Raw genomic sequence first — 12,778 nt, 5'->3', positions numbered from 1 at the left:
GACCGTGGATCTCTCTTCAAATGAAAACTTCTTTTATCGGACTTCGAAAACATTCACTTCACCGAACAAATGGTTCGTACTGGGCTATTTACTTGCAGTTAATGAACACGGAGCCTTTCGCCATGTGAAGACGCAGTATACCTCACGATGACTTTTAAGATACACTCCTGGAAATGGAAAAAAGAACACATTGACACCGGTGTGTCAGACCCACCATACTTGCTCCGGACACTGCGAGAGGGCTGTACAAGCAACGATCACACGCACGGCACAGCGGACACACCAGGAACCGCGGTGTTGGCCGTCGAATGGCGCTAGCTGCGCAGCTTTTGTGCACCGCCGCCGTCAGTGTCAGCCAGTTTGCCGTGGCATACGGAGCTCCATCGCAGTCTTTAACACTGGTAGCATGCCGCGACAGCGTGGACGTGAACCGTATGTGCAGTTGACGGACTTTGAGCGAGGGCGTATAGTGGGCATGCGGGAGGCCGGGTGGACGTACCGCCGAATTGCTCAACACGTGGGGCGTGAGGTCTCCACAGTACATCGATGTTGTCGCCAGTGGTCGGCGGAAGGTGCACGTGCCCGTCGACCTGGGACCGGACCGCAGCGACGCACGGATGCACGCCAAGACCGTAGGATCCTACGCAGTGCCGTAGGGGACCGCACCGCCACTTCCCAGCAAATTAGGGACACTGTTGCTCCTGGGGTATCGGCGAGGACCATTCGCAACCGTCTCCATGAAGCTGGGCTACGGTCCCGCACACCGTTAGGCCGTCTTCCGCTCACGCCCCAACATCGTGCAGCCCGCCTCCAGTGGTGTCGCGACAGGCGTGAATGGAGGGACGAATGGAGACGTGTCGTCTTCAGCGATGAGAGTCGCTTCTGCCTTGGTGCCAATGATGGTCGTACGCGTGGTTGGCGCCGTGCAGGTGAGCGCCACAATCAGGACTGCATACGACCGAGGCACACAGGGCCGACACCCGGCATCATGGTGTGGGGAGCGATCTCCTACACTGGCCGTACACCACTGGTGATCGTCGAGGGGACACTGAATAGTGCACGGTACATCCAAACCGTCATCGAACCCATCGTTCTACCATTCCTAGACCGGCAAGGGAACTTGCTGTTCCAACAGGACAATGCACGTCCGCATGTATCCCGTGCCACCCAACGTGCTCTAGAAGGTGTAAGTCAACTACCCTGGCCAGCAAGATCTCCGGATCTGTCCCCCATTGAGCATGTTTGGGACTGGATGAAGCGTCGTCACACGCGGTCCGCACGTCCAGCACGAACGCTGGTCCAACTGAGGCGCCAGGTGGAAATGGCATGGCAAGCCGTTCCACAGGACTACATCCAGCATCTCTACGATCGTCTCCATGGGAGAATAGCAGCCTGCATTGCTGCGAAAGGTGGATATACACTGTACTAGTGCCGACATTGTGCATGCTCTGTTGCCTGTGTCTATGTGCCTGTGGTTCTGTCAGTGTGATCATGTGATGTATCTGACCCCAGGAATGTGTCAATAAAGTTTCCCCTTCCTGGGACAATGAATTCACGATGTTCTTATTTCAATTTCCAGGAGTGTAAAATGAAACAAGTAATATCACTGTATTCAACTATCGCACATAAATTTAGAATGAGGTTTACGTTAAGTCAGTTACTTATTTACTCATTCGGCATATAGAAAGGCAATCATTCTTACATTATTTGCAATATACTGATATGCAACTATGGTAACACTACTGTTCACAGGTGCTCATATAATACTACACAACATGACAAATAATTTCGAGTCACTTTCAGGCCTAGTCACTGCGTCTCTGTATGTCTTTCAAATCACCATCATATAAGTACACTTCACACACGAGTAAATGGTCAGTTATTTGAATTTCACCACAATCACATTCAGTGCTGTGTGATAGGCCCCATTTCTTCATTAGTTGCTTGTATCTGGCGACACCTGTTGTTAGGCGGTTCAAAGTTGTCCACAGTTTCCTTGGGAGGTTGAGTCTTTCAATCTTCTTATTGGGGTCGTCCACCAAATTGCAGTTCTTGCGTGCACTTGCAGCCCGTACTCCCGCCCAGGTAGTTTTTGAGTTGAAGCCTTGAGGCTCTTCGCCGATTTTCCAGAAAGCTGTCCTGGATTTAAGCCTGTTTGTAGGTGTTAGATTTTTTTGTGGGTAGGGAGGTCCGGGCTGTCCAGGACTTTCCGGTATGTTCTTAGGGCTAGCTGTGATCACCTGATCTCAGGGGGTCTATGCTGGGTAGGACAGGGAGCCAGACAAAGGGGGTGGCCTTGAGTGATCGCGAGATTATTAGCATTGTTACCTCAGCTGGACGCCCACTTTAGCTGCGTGTGCACTTTCATCCACATTGGTGGGCATTCAGCTACGCTGTAGACAAGAGCTAGTGCTGATGTCCTCAAGGTGCTCGCCCCACATCCCCATGTCCTTCCAGCCAGTGACGAAAGAATAGCATTGCGGGATTTTAGTTACTGGTCTTCTAGGTGTGTCTTGTATGTTAGAGTGCGATCTAAACTCATGCTCATAAATTAAGTAATGCTCATACATGGTGAAACAACGCTCTGGTTGGCGGTTCGCGGGTTTAAATCACCTCGGGGTCTGACCGTGCGGTGCATTTGACCTGCGGTCGTCGCACGGTGGCGCTGGCAACAGTCCACATACGCAGAGGTGTGTTGGTGCATGTCAGAGTACGGTGCAGCGAGTAAGTGTGCAGACGTTTTCAGACGTGCTAATGGTGACTGTGTGTTGAAAATGGCTCAGAGAACACATATTGATGACGTTATGAGGGGTAGAATACTAGGGCGACTGGAGGCTGGTCAAACACAGCAGGTCATAGCACGGGCCCTCCGTGTGCCACAGAGTGTGATCTCAGGATTACGGCAACGACTCCAGCAGACAGGAAACGTGTCCAGGCGCTACAGTACGGGACGTTCACAGTGTACAACACCACAAGAAGACCGATATCTCGCCATCAGTGCCCGCAGGCGGCCACGGAGTGCTGCAGGTAGCCTCGCTCGGGACCTTACCGCAGCCACTGGAACAGTTGTCTCCAGACACACAGTCTACAGACAATATTTATTCGCCTGAAAGGTGATTTCCACTGAACCCTGGTCACAGGAGAGCCCGTAATGCCTGGTGTCAATAACACAGTACATGGTCATTGGAACAGTCCCAGGTTATGTTCACGGACGAGTCCAGGTATAGTCTGAACAGTGATTCTCGCTGGGTTTCCATCTGGCGTGAACCAGAAACCACATACCGACGCCTTAATGTCCTTGAAAGGGACCTGTATGGAGGTCGTGGTTTTATGGTGTGGGGTGGGGTTATGATTGGTGCACGTACACCCCTGCATGTCTTTGACAGAGGAACTGTAACAGGTCAGGTGTATAGGGACGTCATTTTTGCAACAGTAATGGATGATATCGCACGGCCCCACCGAGCTGCCATCGTGGCAACAGAAGATGTCAGGCGAATAGAGACCTAAACCCCATCGAGCACGTCTGGGATGCTCTCGGTCGACGTATCGCTGCACGTCTTCCAACCCCTACGACACTTCAGGAGCTCCGACAGGCACTGGTGCAAGAATGGGAGGCTGTACCCCAGCAGCTGCTCGACCACCTGATCCGGAGTATGCCCACCCGTTGTGCGGCCTGTGTAAGTGTGCACGGTGATCATATCCCATGTTGGTGTCGGGCTAAATGCGCAGGAAACGGTGGCGTTTTGTAGCACATGTGTTTCGGGATGGTTTTCTCAACTTACCACCAATACCGTGGACTTACAGGTCTGTGCCGTGTGTGTTCCCTGTGTGCCTATGCTGTTAGCGCCAGTTTTGTGTAGTGCCACGTTATGTGGCACCACATTCTGCAATTATCCTTAATTTGTGAGCATGAGTGTAGTTTCACATCGAAGTATTTAGGCTTACTCTAGCGTCTGATCTGCTGTCCATTCATGGAAAGCTGTAATTTTCTGTGCTTCTCTGTTGTTAATGTGAATTATTGCGCTCGTTGTTTTGTTGGGGTCTGGGTGTAGATGCCATTTGGAGTAATGTGTGTTCAGGACTTCCAAGTCTGCATTCATTTTTCGTTGAGGTCACTGAAATTTTGACTTTGATACGCGATGGCCAGGTCGCCAGCTTGTGCAAATGTATGTGATTTGATTTCTGGCATGTCAGCTATACACAGCTTGAAGAGAACGGGTCCTAAAGCCACGCGCTGTGGTAGACCACGCTCTTGTTGTTCGTGTCATGGAGTGAGACTGATTTTCCTTCCTGTTAACATGTTCTTGAGTAGTATGTAGGTCTGTTTGCATTTTATGATTCTAGTTAGCTTAAATAACAGTCCTTCGATCCACACTGTATCGTAAGCTGATGTAAGGTCTATGAGAACCAATCCAGTTTTCGACTTGTTTTCGAAGCCTTTCTCTATGTAGGTTGTAAGGGACAGCACTTGATCGCAACAATTTCTGCTTGCTCGAAAACCGGCTTGGTATGTTGAAAGGTTGGCATCAATGTAAGGAGGTAATCTAGTCACTAATATTCTCTCGAGTAATCTATAGGAGGTACATAGCAGGAATATTGGTCTGTAGTTCTTTGGGTTATCACCAGTCTTTCCCGGTTTCACCTCAGCAATGACTTTTGCTTCTTTCCAGATCTTGGGGAGAGCGCCCGTACTGATACATTCCATGCAGAGTTTGGTGAGTGTTGTGTCTAGACAAGACAGTCTAGACACAATGAAAGGAAGCCGAAAGGCACGCGCTAAGTTAAAGCAGGATTGCGTGAGGTCTGAAACAGGATACGTAATGAATGCTATAAAGAAAAGTACGTAGCTTCTGGAATACTTAACTGTAATCCATCCTTTTGGTACATCTGGAGATTGTGGCGATACAAGTGAGACTCTTTAGATACATGCAATGTTACTAATGGCGCCTTGCTAGGTCGTAGCCATGGACTTAACTGAAGGCTATTCTAACTATCTGCTCGGCAAATGAGCGAGGCTTCGTCAGTGTAGTCGCTAGCAAAGTCGTCCGTACAAGTGGGGCGAGTGCTCGTCCGTATCTCGAGACCTGCCTTGTGGTGGCGCTCGGTCTGCGATCACACAGTGGCGACACGCGGGTCCGACATGTACTAACGGACCGCGGCCGATTTAAAGCTACCACCTAGCAAGTGTGGTGTCTGGCGGTGACACCACATTCCTCCCCCGCAAATCGGCGGACGGTCGTGTGATAAGGCTTCCGCCCGTCGTGGGGAGGACCCCATGTTGACGTATGCGATGAGGTGGGGAGCCTAACAACAAGCGAGGCTGTGCCACCCGCACCCGGCCATTCGGTCCGAGGGGATCTAGGAAACGCCTGAAAACCTAGTCCAGGGTGCACGTCAACATGCGGTGTATGCGCCCGTAAAGAGACAGGAGGGGCCGAAGGGTCGACCTCCATTGCGTCGGGGTATCCGACGCGCGATGACGTCATGTGGTCCGGAGCGGGCAAGAGTTCCATGGCGGAGGACAGCTGGTCACGGGAAGCGATCGGCGGCGCGTGACCCAGGGAGGCGCTTGGCGGCTGCAGCGAAGCGTCCACTACGGGCGGCGCCGGCTGGAGGACAGGCGGCGGCGGCGGAGGCGGCGGCGGCGCGTCGCCATGGGGCAAAATGGAAGGCATCGTCGGTAACATCTGGGGAGGAGGCGAGCCAGTAGATGGGTCCCCAGGGCGCTGACCGGACGGCACCGTCGCTGAAAGCAGACGGGGAGCGGCAGAACCCGTGCGACGACAGAGGCGCAGCTGATTGAGATGCCGACGCACCTCACCAGAGGCCCCCAAAACCAAATACATAGCGCGGCCGAGGCAGCGAAGAATGCGCCCTGCGAGCCAACGCTGTGAACCGCAATAGTTACGATAGAAAACAGCGTCGCCTGGAGCAAAAGCAGGTGTCTGCCGCTGCACAGGAACCTCATGCGGCGGATGCAACAAAGACATCAAGGTTCGATGAGGACGACCGTGGAGCAACTCAGCCGGCGAGCGACCATCACGGGGCTGAGAGCGATACGATGACAAAAAGAGCAATAACGCGTCCTCCCGAGAATGCGACTCTTTCAACTTCAACATCTGTGACTTAAAAGTCCGGACCAATCGTTCAGCGGCACCGTTTGACTGAGGCGAAAACGGCGCGGATGTCAGATGTTGAATACCATTGGCCTGGCAGAATGACTGAAATTCTGCAGACATGAATTGTGGGCCCTTGTCGGAAACAATAGTCTGCGGAAGACCTTCAATGCAAAAGATAGCAGACAACGCTTGGATGGTGGCAGATGACATCGTGGAAGACATCTGGACAACAGAAGGAAAATTACTGAAGGCATCTACCAGAACCAACCGTCGAGCATTCCAGAATGGACCAGCAAAATCGATGTGCAAGCGTTGCCAAGGGGAAGTGGCTTTCGGCCATGCGAAGAATTTCCGCGGCGGTGCGAATTGTTGTTCGGCACACGCCATGCGAGAAGAACACATTTTCGTAATCGCAGCATCGATTCCGAACCAAGTACAGTGCTGACGAGCAAGTTGTTTCGTTCGCACAATACCCCAATGTCCTTGGAGAAGAAGCCGTAAGACAGAGGACTGTAACGAACGTGGGACCACGACTCTGGACTGATCATTATCAGAACAAAACAACAAAACACCACGTCGAACAAAAAGTCTCTCCTTGTGAGCAAAAAATCGGCGAACCAACGGATCCTCTATCCGTGGCTTTGACAAAGGCCATTGCGTAGCAACAAAACGCAAAACGGTAGCAAGGACCAGGTCAGCAGCTGTGGCCGTACCTACACGACGAAAATCAATCGGAAACGATTCGACCACTTCATCGGTTTCCGAATCAATGAACATGCAAGCAAATTTGGAAGAATTGAATGCTCTATCCTCAGCAACAGGCAAACGGGACAACGCATCGCCGTTTCCGTGCTTAGCAGTGGACTGATACAAGATATCGTAGCGATACTGCGAGAGGAAAATAGACCAGCGAATGAATTTCTGCGCTGTACGTGGGGGTACAGGCTTGTGCGGATGAAAAAGCGACGTCAAAGGTTTGTGGTCTGTGATGATGGTAAAGTGACGACCATACAAGAAATCATGGAACTTAGTAACACCAAACACGAGAGCCAACGCTTCTTTCTCTATCTGTGAATAATTTCTTTGCGCAGACGAGAGCAATTTGAACGCAAAGGCAATAGGGCGATCATGCGACCCATCTTTGTGCGCAAGTACAGCACCGATCCCGAAATCCGATGCATCTACCATCAACAAAAGGGGTTTCTGGGGATCGAATGGCGTAAGGCAAGTATTTGAAAGCAACGCCGATTGCAACTGGCGAAAAGCGCGTTCGCATTCCGTCGTCCAGACGAACGGAACACCTGTACGGCGTAAGCGATGAAGCGGAGCTGAAATGGAAGAGGCATTGCGCACATTCACTCACACCTTGTGATACCAAATCATGTAATGTTCTTGCGACCTCATCACGCAATGCGTGGGGAACATTGCGCGCTCGGAAAAATTTCGGTTGCGCGTTTACTTTCAGTTCCAAATGTGCTTCATAGTTCTTAGCGCAACCAAGACCCGGTGCAAAAATGTCTGCAAATTCTTCACATAGCCGAGAAACACTGGCGGAAGGCACAGTCTGATTCACTGATAGGACCTGATTTACAATAGACAAGTTAAACAATTGAAATAAATCTAAACCAAACAAGTTCACTCCAGTAGAAGAACGAAGAACGTAAAATGACACAAGTTTTGTTTGTCCCTTGTATGTTGCAAGAAGGGTGCACTGTCCTAACACAGGGATATTCTGACCTGAATAACTATTTAACTTAACATTTGCGGCACGCAACAGAGGTTTGCCCAGTTGTTTGTACGTGTCGTGATTGAGCAATGAAACTGCAGCTCCGGTATCGAGCTGGAATGGTATCACGTTGCCATGAATGTCCAAATCTACAAAAAGTTTATTGTCCTGCTGACGACAAGAGCGACTGTCTCATGCAATTTGAACTGATACAGGTACAGCACCACTTGCTAATTGACGCGATCGCCGGCGACGTCGACGCACACGTTGTGTGGGACGAACACAGTCACTGGTAGAGACAGTGGCACTGAACGAAGTGGAATTAACTACATGAATGTCCATGGGCGAAGGTTCACGAGCCTGAGTATTCTTGGTTCGATTCCGGCGCGAAGCAAAAGGCCTGGAATGGTTGTGATTGTCTGATCTGAGCTTTTTCTGGCAAACACTTTGAACATGTCCTTTCTTATTACAGAAAAAGCAAATAGCTTGGCGTGACGGGCAATTTTCACGCGAATGTCTAGTAGCACACCGCGGGCATGATTTCATTGCATTTGTATGCTGGCGCGGCACACCTGGTTTAGAGCGTGGCGGCAGCTTCATAGACGTGCGCGAGGGCAGTCGACCATTCTGTGCAGCGCGCCCGGCGGGCCGGTTGATGTTACACACCGCTGGCGAAGTTGCAAATGATTCCTGAGCAAAGTCAAGCGTGTCTTGTCTATCTAATATGTCTATCACTTGCTGAAGGGAGGGATTGACGAGTTTCAAAATCTGTTCCCGTATACGAACATCAGAAACGTTCTGTGCTATTGCATCACGTACCATAGTATCTGAATAAGGGAGTCCACATACACTCAAAAGCACAATCCCTTGTAAGGCCTTGCAATGTTGCGACCCACTCCCTATTAGTCTGACCGGCCGTACGTTTTGTACGAAAGAACGTATACCTTTTTGCAACTACATTAACGGTTTCTTTGAAATAGGCATCTAAAGCAGACAAAATTTCTTCGTAGGACAGAGTTGCTACGTCGCGTCGGGGAAATAATTTCACTATCACACGGTACGTTTGCACCCCTACACACCCCAATAAATGAGGCTGCCGCTCGTTACCTTGAATTCTGTAGGCGGCGAGATGAAATCCAAACTGGCGTGACCACTCCGTCCATGTTTCCTCAGCTGGTTCGTAGGGACGAAATGGGGGTGCAACTGCATGTTGTGGCTGCGGTAGCGGTGAAGCGGCGGCGGCCGCATCGTTTTGCAGTGCACGTTGACCCTGGACGAGCTGTCCAAGGGCATCCAATAACGCCTGCGTCTGCTGATTCTGCAAGCGATAAAAGTCGGACAGTACATCTGGCGAAGCCATGACACAAGTAAATGTAAGGAATTAGAAAGAACAAGACCCTATCCCATCCTCGTCGCCAAAAAATGTTGTCTAGACAAGACAGCCTAGACACAATGAGAGGAAGCCGAAAGGCACGCGCTAAGTTAAAGCAGGATTGCGTGAGGTCTGAAACAGGATACGTAATGAATGCTACAAAGAAAAGTACGTAGCTTCTGGAATACTTAACTTTAATCCATCCTTTTGGTACATCTGGAGATTGTGGCGATACAAGTGAGACTCTTTAGATACATGCAATGTTACTAATGGCGCCTTGCTAGGTCGTAGCCATGGACTTAGCTGAAGGCTATTCTAACTATCTGCTCTGCAAATGAGCGAGGCTTCGTCAGTGTAGTCGCTAGCAAAGTCGTCCGTACAACTGGGCGAGTGCTCGTCCGTATCTCGAGACCTGCCTTGTGGTGGCGCTCGGTCTGCGATCACACAGTGGCGACACGCGGGTCCGACATGTACTAATGGACTGCGGCCGATTTAAAACTACCACCTAGCAAGTGTGGTGTCTGGCGGTGACACCACAGTGAGCCACCTTCTTCCTAGCGTTCCCAGTTCCTTCAAAAATTCTGGTACCATCTCGTCAGATCAGTCTGCTTTTGCTTTCTTCATTACCTTCAGAGCCTGGGTAATCTCTTTAGTCTTCACTTCTTTCACAATGTCCGTGTCGGTTGGATTACTAATAAATTGTTCAGGTTTCTGGAAACCTGTTTCTTTCCACATGCCTTTAGCTGGATTTTGGACCTATGTGTCAGACCGGATGTAATTTCAGAAGCACTTGAGCCAAGGGACAGCCTCTGGGATACCGTAGCACCAACTAGTTTCCTCAACAGACCCCCACTCTTTCTGCTGGAATCGGTGAAATCTAGATTTTTGCATTGTCTCTCTGCATCTGCTCCTTCGTTCCTTATTCATAGCGTTAATCAGTTGACCCACAGTCTCGGTGTCCCTACTCTTCTCAAATTCTTCCATTAGTGTTTCGCACTCTTTCGTCCAGCAGGGGTTGTATTCCTTCCTTGACCCTCCTGGAATAGAATTTAAGGCTGCTTTGTGTACCAGGTTTGTGAATCTTTTGTAGTTCTCAGGTTTCGACGGTATCCAATTTATCGTTTTCTTGACAAAGGTTCCGTATTTATTCCAGTCACCTTTCCTGAGGTTCCAGTGGGGGATTGGAGGGCGTATTATGACTGGCATTGACAGTCTGATCTCTCTTATTACTGGGTTATGCTGGCTCTGTGGAAAAGCCTCAAGGACCCTCCTCATTGCTTGCACGGGTATGCCTGTTGCTCCACGTATGACGGTCAGCAGGTCAGGTGTGGATGTTGTGCCCCAAGCCTTTGATTTGAAGGTCGTTTCGTCCTTCGAATGGAACAGGCGGTGTAGGTCTTGGTTGTCTGCCCAGTCATTTAGTCCAGTACCTTCATCTGTGGATCTCGGGTAACGCCATCTGGCATGTTGGGAGTTAAAATCGCCAGCATAAACTGCCGGGTGGTTCGCCTTGGGCAAGTTACCCATGGACCATTTCTTTGATGGAGGTTTGTAGACATTATGCAGTGTCTTGCCTATCGCGTGTTCTATTGTACGGTTATTGTGTCTACATTCCTTAAGATATCATTCTTCACTAGGGGGCCGTACCATGCTTGTTGTGGCCATTGTAGCTCACATTAGTGGAACCCAATAATGAGTCGGTTGATAGTTTCATCTGTGAGGTGGGTCTGTTGTAGAAATACGACACTTTCTCGTTCTCTCGTACAAGGATTTCTCCCTTCGTCCTTGTGCACCTTCTATGTTGAAATGACATAGTCTCTTCATGTCAAAATTCCTTGCATGCTCGATTTGCCGTTGTGTGGGCCGAGAGGCATTAGTGCGTCCGGCTGCCGTAGTTGTGTAGACTTTTCGCCGGTGTCCCGTGTTACAGCGATGCCCGTGTACACCATCTAGGAGGTTGTCTGCACGTCGTATCCCGTTAAGTCAGTTGCTGTATGCAACAAAATGTTATTGCACCTAGTATGACTGTGTCTCTATAAAGTGGTGGTGTGCCACATAAATCTGCCTCAATCGCAAAAAAGCGTCCGTATAGGCTCGCTTCTAAATCAAGGTACCCTCCCCTTCGCAAAAATATCTAAGATGTAATTCTACATTCGTTTCTGCGGTTGTACCCTGCAGTCGATACAACCGTTAATAGCACTTAATTTTTGCTTAATACTATGTTTCAAATATTTCGTATGTAAATTACGCTCTGACCACAGATGAGCCTTTAAAGTGCCTGATCAGCGCAGATGGATGCCATGCAGAAGGTCCTGTTTCGACTCCCGGTACTGATAAGAACTTTTTTCTTAGAGTGAGGATTGGTACGGGGCACTATCAGTATCTTGATTCCAATCGAGGAGCTACGTGATAGAGAAGTACTGGCTCCAGTCTCGTAAATTAACAAAACGGCCAGGAGAGTGGTGTGCTGACCACGTGCCCCTGCATATCCGCATCCCGTGACCCCTTTGGGTGAGGATGATACGGCGGCCGGTCGACATCCCTTGTGCCTTCACGGCCTGGAGAGGAACTCGTTTGACACTCTTCTGTGGGCACCCTGTATTGATTTAAATTTCTTCGTTGCGCGAGCTTACACACTGAGGTGACAATAAGTCATGGGTTAACGATGTGCACATATACAAATGGCAGTGGTATCGCTACATGAAGTATAGGAGAGCAGTGCAGTGCTGGAGCTGTCGTTTGTACTAAGGTGATTCATACGAAAAGGTTTCTGATGTGGCTATGGTCGCATGACGGAAATTAACGGACTTTGAACGCGGAATGGTAGTAGGAGCTAGATGTGAGGGACATTCCTTTCAGGAAATCGTTAGGGGATCCAGTATGCCGAGACCCACATTGTCGAGAGTGAGTGCTGAGGATATCAGATTCCAGGCATTGTCTCTCACCAGGGATAATTCAGTGGCAGACAGCCTTCACTTAACGACCAAGAGCAGCGGCTTTTGCCTAGAGTTGAGTGTTAACAGACAAGCAACACTGCGTGATATAACTGCAAAAATCAACATGGCACATACGACAAATGTATCCATTAGGACAGTATAGCGAAATTCGGTGTCAATGCGCTGCGGCAGCAAACGACCAAAGTAAGTGCCTTTAACAGTGTAGAGGTGACTTCTGCCACCAAATGTATCAAGATGACCAAATGTAGCAGGGAAACACCATATGTAGTGGATAATGCCAGGACGTGCCGTATTAAAACTTGGTGATGACTTTCCAAGTGATTTATTGTTCTTTAGCTACAGTGCCCTCGTTCCTCTTGGTCTGTGTCAAAGGGCCCCGCAATGCTGAGGAAGCATCCCAGTGGCCCGTGTAATTCAATGCTGTGTCGAGCCGGCCTCATACGCCAGCGGAGTTCCGACGATGTCAGGATGGCTGTGCCAGCAGCCGACTCAGCGGCCACCATACCCATTGTCTCCGCACTATTCTGCTGGGAGCCATATGCCGGCGTGGTCAGAGTCGCGGTGCCAACAAGTGCCCATGATCTGGCATCAGAATCTGTGGCCC

This window comes from Schistocerca serialis, chromosome 11 (assembly GCF_023864345.2).
Source record: "Schistocerca serialis cubense isolate TAMUIC-IGC-003099 chromosome 11, iqSchSeri2.2, whole genome shotgun sequence".
Classification (NCBI taxonomy): domain Eukaryota; kingdom Metazoa; phylum Arthropoda; class Insecta; order Orthoptera; family Acrididae; genus Schistocerca; species Schistocerca serialis.
This window is presented reverse-complemented; position numbering follows the sequence as displayed.